This window comes from Dipodomys ordii, unplaced genomic scaffold, assembly GCF_000151885.1.
Source record: "Dipodomys ordii isolate 6190 unplaced genomic scaffold, Dord_2.0 Scaffold5, whole genome shotgun sequence".
Taxonomy (NCBI): domain Eukaryota; kingdom Metazoa; phylum Chordata; class Mammalia; order Rodentia; family Heteromyidae; genus Dipodomys; species Dipodomys ordii.
In genome coordinates this window covers 24941870-24951178 of record NW_012267221.1, presented here as the reverse complement: position 1 = coordinate 24951178, position 9309 = coordinate 24941870, and positions in this window count along the sequence as shown.

Here is a 9309-nt window from a genome sequence, read left to right as displayed (position 1 = left end):
CAAATAACTCCTTGTAAAGGCATTTTCCATTAGAAAGCTTTCATTAAGCTGAACACTTGGATGGGTCCCTACAAAGGATCAGGCTTCAATTCAACCTAAAGTCTATTTGCTGGCTGCCTACTGTATCAGGAATTTAGGGCCACAGGTAAAGACACAAGGACTGAATAGTTTCCAGCTTACTGGAATAAAAATAGTATGAGAGAACAGAGACAATGTGAAAGCAAAAATAAAAGACATGTGGACACTAATGCACTATAAGAATATGTAATTTAAAATTAACTGTATGGAAACATGGTGGTTCATGCCTGTAATCTTAGTCCCCAGGAAACTGAAACAGGAAGATGGAAAGTCCAAAGCCTACCTAGGCTACCTAGTAAGAACCTGTCTCAAGAAAAACAGAACCAAAAATTAATTTTAAATTAAATGAACCATCTTAAATGTCTTCTTCTATAGAGATCATTTAACAAAAGACACAAGCCAGTAATACAACTATTTCTATAGCATAGTCATTCAAAACCAGTCATTGTGGCTCATACCTGAAATTCTTTCTTCTTGGGAGACAAAAATTGGGAGTATCACCATTTCAGTTTTCCAGATCCATCTCAACCAATAAAAGGCTAGGCATGGTGGCCCATGCCTGTCATGCCAAATATATAGAAAACATAGATAGGAGGACATAGTCCAGACTGACCCAAGCAAAAGTTGAGATCTTACTCTAAAATAACAAAAATGAAAAAGCCGGAAGAGTAGAAATGCCTGCTTAGCAAGTCGAAGACCCAGCGTTCAAACCCATTGCTGCCAATTTTTTTTAATTCACACAAAAATACATCTCTATTGAACATACAGACTTTACTTTTTTTTTTTTTTTTGGTCAGTCATGGAACTTGAACTCTGGGCCTGAGTGTTGTCCCTCAGCTCTTCAGCTCAAGGCTAGCGTTCTACCTCTTGAGCCACAGCGCCACTTCTGGTTTTCTGGTGATTTATTGGAGATAAGAGTTTCATGGCCTTTCCTTCCCAGGCTGGCTTTGAACCATGATCCTCAGCCTCCTGAGTAGCTAGGATTACAGGCATGAGCCACCAGCACCCAGCATCTTGTTATTTTTATTCCCTAAAAAATGTATAACTATTAAATAGCATTCATATTGCATTAATATTATAAGTAATTGAGAGTTAAAACATATTATATGCAAATACACCATAGTATGCATATATATATATACATATATATATGCATATATATATATATATATATATGTTGTGTGTGCATGTGTGTGTTTATGATATGGGGAATAGAACCCAGAGCTGTGCACATGCTAAGCAAGTGCTTTACAATTGAGATACACCAAGTGCCCATTATAATAGAGATGTGAATATTTGTGAATTTGGAGGTCTGAGGAGATCTGAAGATACTTAGGGCTGTTTATGAACATACCCTGTCATACTACCCCAACAAGATTGAGAGGAAATAAAGCACTTTGTACATACCAGACTGTGTTCTAAGATGGACTTCAAATATATGAACCCTATCCTCTCAGTACCTTATAAAGTAGATGATGTAATTTTCTCATTTTAAAGATAAGTGTCTAGGCCCCTACCCAAATTCTTTCAAGTAGCAAGTGTGTAGACCCAATTTATGAATGCAGGAAGTGTAGCTCTAAAGTCTACATTTTACTTTTCTAATTCAAATTACACATGGCTTCAATCTGAGCAGAGCAGATGGAGTTTCTATCTCAGTCATCACAGAGGAGTTCTCCCTTGCCTTAGTGTCTCACATAAGTCTGAGAATATGGAGATAGGGCACTTGTGACCAATCTTGATCACGTTTGGAAAGGGATGCACTTTTCTGGCTCTAGCCCATCACTGCCTGAGTTGATTTCCCCAAACATTTCTCCCATGGCACCATCCAAGGTCCTGTAGCCTCTTCGAATGAAAGGAAGCACCCACATCCAACTGGACCACGAGCCAGCTGTTTGTCACACACCAGCTTTCCTCCAGCTTGGTGGCACTTCTCCTTCCTAAGGACTGAGCCACCCATCTGGTTTTTACTCCCAGCCTTCCCTTCATACAATACCCATAGATTAGGTTCCCAAGACAGTTTCATCTCTTTTAGGAAGAACCTCAGGGTAAGGCTTTCTTTCTTAACATTTCTACCAGGTAAATGAGAGTTTGATTTCTCACATTAAATATTCTGAATATTCTTGTATGCAAAGGGAATTTCATCTTTGTTCTTAACAATATTCCTGTAGAGCAAGTTTTCTTAAACACTTAAACCTCATTTGGGCTACATGGCAAATTAAAGATTTCCTCACAGTTGTCATACTGAGCTCGTGTAGGAAAGAAATAGGGGTGGGGGAGGGGCTGCCTGGAAGCCCTCAGCCACAGAGGTGAGCTCCTGACCCTATGATGTTGCTTTGTGTATATAATTTGCTACATGGCGCATCATACAGAACATGCCAACCTTTTTCTGCCTGCTCAAAATAAGGTGATGCTAATTAGATCAGGCAAATAACTGCTGTTGTTGATTCATTTGAAAGTGATTATTCCAAGGCAGTGTGTTATTACCGAGCAAGTCACAGCTTTCCCTATTAGTGCTCTGAGGTGGCTGCCAGACTTGGAAGTCAGAGGTGGAATTTGAGGCTAGCAGTGCTTTCTGAGGCAGTATTAGAGACAGGGTCATTCCTAGAGTCAGCTTCTTCTGAAAACAAAACAAAACAAAAAAATCCGTGTACATTTAAAAATTCTATCCTTTCTGCTGGTCATGGACTCCACTCTCAAGGCAGTGCCAGTGAATATCAGATGGGACACGTGCCACATGCAAAACTTAATAGAGGGAACCACAGGAAACCAAAGGGGAAGTGGAGACCTCTCTATCCAGGTGCTTGCATTTTCAGTGCTGGAGCTAAGAGGCTGACCCAAGTCACACTGCAAAAGTGGCATGTGCTAGAATTAGAAAGCTCTTCTCAAGTTTTGCAAATCAATGAAGCATAAGCAAGAGTTCTAAACCAAAAGCACTGCCCCTGAGTTCCTGGGTCTAGGTTGGGCTTTGGAGGACTAAAAGAGTTGCATATACACTTTGAAATGTTATCTGACCATAGAGTGTCTTAAATCTGAGTATAAAGTCTTTAGATCTTCTTTCTGTTTATGCAATGATGCAGAATATGAGTGCATCTCAGAAAAAAAAGTTTTAAAAAAACACAGAGGCTGGGGGGCGGTGGCTCAGTGGTAGAGCGCTTGCCTTGCATGCATGAGGCCCTGGGTTCGATTCCTCAGCACCATATAAGCAGAAAAAAAGCCGGAAGTGGCGCTGTGGCTCAAATGGTAGGGCGCTAGCCTTGAACTGAAGAGCTGAGGGACAGTGCCCAGGCCCAGAGTTCAAGCCCCACGACCAGACCCCCCCCCAACAAAAAACAAAAACACAAAAACAAAAACAAAAAACCTCTCAAACCCTATAGAACTGACCCTAGGTAAGAAAACTTTCCCCACCATTGTTAATTTTTTTTAAAGTGTGAAAATTGTTGTTTATTTCTGAGGGCTGTATTTCCCGAAGCACAGACTCCAGATTAAAAAGTTGGCTCATTATAATCCAATAGCATTGAACAGATTTCACTGCTACCAAATAAAGGATGTGGTTTCCCTTTTTGTCTTCTGTTTAAATTCCCCTTCCTCCTTGTGAAAGAGTTAATATGCTGAAGCAGAGTGTATAGCCCACCTTCAAACTTTTAAAAATGTGCTTAATTACAAGATAGTCCAATTTAAACTTTACGACATTCTTGATACCAGAATGTGTGGCAGCCTATTTTTGTTAATCAGTAGATGGGAGGTGGGTGATGGGGGGCCAGCAGGTAGGCCATGGGAGAAGTATCAACTTTTCTAAAGGAAGGAAGGGGAGGTTCTAAGTTCTGCCCCCTACTGGTGAGAGAAGAGATCACCTGACCCCTTTCTCCATCCACAGAAGATGGAGATTGGAACGATTGGCTCCCACCTAGCTTCTGCCTCAAACATTTTATCAGTTTTTATTTTTGTATTGCCTCAAACATTTTAGTAGTCTAAAGGAAAGCTGTTGTAAACCATGGGGAATGTATGCTGTAGCTTTACACATCCCCATCCCTCTTTCTTTGTTTTTCCAGTATTGGAGTTTGAATTCAAGGTCTTGTGCTTGCCAGCTAGGTGCTTGAGCCATACTTGCAGTCTTTTGTACTGCAGTTCTTTTTCAGATAGGATCTGGAGTTGTTTTTTTTTTTTGCCTAGAGTCAACCTTGAATCCTCTTATCTATACCTTCTGAGTGCTTCAGATTACAAACAAATCACGTCTGATTTAGTTGTTGAGAGGATCTCACTATGTTTGCCTGGGCAGGCCTCAAACCATAGTCCTCCCAATCTATCCCACCCAAGTAGCTAGGATTGAAAGTGTGTGAGATTATTTCCCATTTTTGCACTGCCCTATGCTATAATGCGCTTCAGTCCGAATACCTGAATTATTTACCTTTTTTTGTTTGTCTGTTGTTTGGGAAGTACTGGGTTTGTATCCAGAGTCTTGTGCTTGCTAAGTGAATCGCTCTACCATTTTATTCATGCCCCCTCCCTTGATCATTTATTTTTGAATGCAAACCTGCAGCTTAAAACACTATGAAAACATACATATGAAATTTGGGCTGAAAACAAAAGGCTGTAAATAATTTTTGTGTCTTTTACATTTTATAAAGTTGTTAGTTACAGATCCTGTGTGAAGAATCATATCTGGGAGGGGTTGCTGCTTTTTTAAACTTTTACCTTTCTATGTTTTGGAAGGGTGTCATAATTCAATCAAAACCTTAAATATTTTACGGCCCAGAACTTGATTTATCACCTGAAGACGTCAGGAGACAAAAACCTTCATAATAGAAGGCCGTAGTACAAGAAACCTCTGAGTACAGAAGGAAGGAGGATGTTCAGCTCAAAAGGAAATTCTTATGATGTGAATACATGAAGAGATATGTAAACTAATAACAGTATGATTTTTCTGTTGCTTTTCTGAGTTGCTGATCATCTGTCCGATCAGAAGGTAATACCCACATCTCTATGAGAACAGGATAGGCACAGAGAAACGCCAAGAAACGCAATAAAAGAGACTCTGATACTTGAAGAGACTCTGATACTTGACAAGCAAAAAAGGACTTTGTAGGAAGACTATAATGGTGTCAGCCAGATGATTAGCTTGAGGCTTTTCCACATTTCTCTAATGCTGTCTTTAACATAAGCAGAACCAAGGCTAGAGAATGCCGGTCAGTGCATTCTCCTGTCATGCATGGAAAACATTCTTTCTGCTCTGTCAGCCAGACCAGAGGCTAGCTGCTTAGTTGGTAGAAGGAATATCCATTCCATGGCATGAATAAAAAAGAAACTGCCTTTGACCTAGAGGATCTGAGTGCCAAGGAGAAAGGCAGAGGCAGAAGGTGAACAGAAAAGAAAGATCATGGGGCAGGTAGGACTGTGCCAGGCCCCTGGGGCTCTAGGCACAAGCACTTAGCCTCCCAGCACCAGTGTAGGATGCCACATCAGGGAGAAAGGCAGTCTGGTGGAGGTGTTTAGCAGAAAAAGGGCCTGACTTCAGCCTTCCCATGCCAGCTAGGAATCCTGGGGCACAGAAGGAGCCCACATGTCCAAAGGTGCCCTGTGTCTCTGAAGTGAATTTGCAGAAAAGGATCCCTCAACGGGACCCCTGTCTTTGTTGCGCTGGTTCAGGGTCCAGGATGAGGAGAGCTGAATAAAATGCAGGCAATCCAATTTAGTTTGCGTTCAGATAAGCAGGACCGTACTGAATGTACTATTTGAATATATTTTTATTTGTAAACTCCAGCAGCTCCAAAGAACTAGAACCAAGAAGAGATAGGTGAACAAACGTGTCATGCTTCCATCAAGCCAGCAAAATGACAAGATCATAAGCTACTTGATCAGAGCACCTCACTGGCCAGTGCCGGCCAGGTGACCTCTACCAATGGCAGAGTTACTGCATGGGGTAAAGACACTTGGATCAGAGTGCCTGTCTCTCCTTGTTTCCTGAAGTCACCTGTGCCCATATACATCCAAAAACCACCCAAGGCAGAGACAGCAAGGTATCTATGAGTGTTTTTAGTCCATTTGAGCTACTGTAACAAAATACTGGAGCCTTTATAGTTTATAAAGAACAGAAGTCCTATTTTTACACAGTTCTGGAAGCTAGAATCCTGGTAGGGTTCACTGTCTAATAAGGTCCCAGTCATTGTTCCCAAAGACCTTCTGATTTATGCCCTCTGAAGAGGACAAATGTTGTGTCCTGACTTGGTAATAGGACAGAATGAGGAAAATGGGGGCTATTTCACAGGGCTCCTTTATAAGCTCACTGATTCCAGTCATGAGAGTTCCACCCTCCTGACTTAATCATTTATCGAAAAGCCTCAGATCTTAATCCTGTCACATTGGGTTAAAGTTCCAACACAGGAATTTTTGGAAGGACAAAAACATGCAAACTATCATCAGAGAGATAGAACAATTCATTTGCAAATTATTTTTTAGCAGATTAAACTTTAATTTGGAGTGAATTTTAAAAATACATTTTTCCTGACACTCTGAGCAGGTGTTCATGGAGAAAATAAATCACTTATAGAACCAGATTTCAAAAGTACATTTTCTCCATACATCTGTGTTTGATTGTAAGCAAATCTGTGGTTCCCCTCCTCCTGCCTATTCACAAAGACTTTTCAAGAAAAGGGAAGAGACAATAAGAGGTACTAAAAAGAAACCCAACTCCACCCTGCCAAGGAAGACACACATCCAGCCTCCCAGACCCTTACCTCCTTCACCCCAGAGCTCCTTACACACATGCTGTGACTCTGACTGTGGTTGTGAGGGTCTGGCACTCTTCCTTCACCTGTCCTTTCCTTTCCTCTTCCCCATACCTCTACAGACAGGTATGATGGGTCTCCAGAAACCCCACGTGGTCATGGGATCCATGATAGAGACAAAAAGGTCCCCTGCAGCTCCCAGTGCTGTGGGCTCTGGGTGGTCCCCTACCTGCCAAGTGCTGCTTCCAGCAGGGGTCAGTGGAGAAGGGCCAAAGCTCTACTCCTTCCTCCTAAGAAAGGAGAACAGAATTGGTATGTGCTGGAGCAGCTTAACAGAGATGTGGGAAGAGCTACATATACATTTTTTTTTTAGAAACAGCCACTGGCATTTGGTAGATTTTAAACTTGTCTGAAAGTTTGGCATCCTCCCCTACACAATAGAAGCTCAAGCTTTTGAAGGGACTAGAGCCTGTCTGCTGAGCCTCTCTGCCTGAAGTGAGAATCCCCCAACCAACCTTCCAGTCAGCAGGTCACTCAAGCTCAGCTTAATCCTTCCAGCAATGGGGAGCCCACTACCTCAGTGGCCCATAGCCATCCATCTTTATAATGAAGTGATGGGAGGGCAGAGCCAGAAAGGAGAGCTTATGATAGTAAGCTTAAGAGATTTCGATTATGTAATTCCCGCTTTCCCAGTTCTCTGTGTGACCCATTATGTTTCAAGGTCCAAGTGCGTGTTGATTGTCATACTCAGAGAAAACATCTTCAAGACAGGACATAAAACCCCTGAGACTACAGGCCTAGATGTCAGTGAAAGATAGGTGCTGGTCATTGCAGAGTTTGAGGGAGCCAGGTTCTCAAGCACAGCTACTCTAGACATGAAGAGTGGAAATGAAATTCTTGCTAGAATCCATGCCTCTATCCTTGGAAGTTCAAGTTCTTTCCCACAAGTTCTGAAAACTCTCAAGAGCTTATGTTGTGTTGGTTGCTATTGGCTGTTCATGACTTGACTGACTTCTTGACTCTTAGACTCTTCTGTTACTCCACTCTCCTGTCCCTTACCTCAACCCAGGCCCAGAGAACAGCATCCCTTATCCTTATTTTCCTATTGAACTCCCTGAGCAATTCCTAAAACTTCGGGAAGATGGCCTGTGCAGACAGTATTGGACTTCTTTAAAATCCTCTTATGGTTCTACCACAGAAAACAACCATCTTTCTGAGTAATCCCTGGTCTCCTGTAAAGTGTCTAATGCCCCTCTCTGCCTCATCTCCCTTTCTCCTCTCCTCTCTGCTCTTCTCTATTCTAATTTTCTATTTCTGAAGCGGAACAGCACAGCAATGCTGCTGAATTCTACCAATCCCTGCCCTAAAAATCTTATTTAGATATAATTCTCTAGTTTCCTTTTTAAGAGGGACTCTGATAAAATGGATAAATATTTTATAAATGATGAATAATTTTCCATTTTATCAATGAGAAATGTAATTTTATCAGGCAATGTTAAGACCAGAGGTTAGCATATTAATTTTTATCTTTCAACTCTTACTAGTGATATTGCACATATGTGTGAATGTGTGTATTATGTGACTATGTGTCTCTATGTATTTGTGAGACACTAATCTCGAATCATGGTAACAGAAATTCCTCCATCGTGGAGCTACAAAAGAGTTCCTTGGCTGGCGTCTCCATGATGCCGTCTCTGGGAGGAGCCAAGAGTAGGGGTGATGGCATCTCCACTGTTAAGACAGGGGCAACAGGAGATAGGTCTCTATTGCTAAAACTCCAGAAGGACACGCACTAAGCCCCCATGGCAGATAAGGCAGCTACAACCAGAATTCTTTGAACTGGACAGTAACTGTCCTTTTTAGGGCTTGATACCCCCATTGTATCCTTCTCACATGTAGCACTGCCTTGAGGGAGGCATGGTGCCAGGCCAGGTGGCTCACACCTGTGACCCTAGCAACTCAATAAGCAGAGCTGGGAAGGATTACAATCTGAGACATTCCAAGGAAACCTGAAAAATAACTAAAGAAAAAAGGACTGGTGTGATACAAGTAATACAGTGACTGCCTAGCAAGCATACCCCAGTACTTCAAAAAGGAGGAAAAATCAAGGAAGAGTGGGAAAGAGGAAGGTGGAGGAAAGATTGAAGAAGGAAGGCAAGGGAAGGGAAGGAAGGACAGGGGAGGGAAGGGAAAGGAAGGGAAGGACAGGGGAGGGAAGGGAAGGGAAGGACAGGGAGGGAAGGGAAGGACAGGGAGGGAAGGGAAGGGAAGGAAAGGACAGGGGAGGGAAGGGAAGGAAGGACAGGGAGGGAAGGGAAGGGAAGGACAGGGAGGGAAGGGAAGGGAAGGGAAGGACAGGGGAGGGAAGGGAAGGGAAGGGAAGGACAGGGGAGGGAAGGGAAGGGAAGGGAAGGACAGGGAGGGGAGGGAAGGGAAGGAAAGGACAGGGGAGGGAAGGGAAGGACAGGGAGGGAAGGGAAGGGAAGGACAGGGGAGGGAAGGGAAGGGA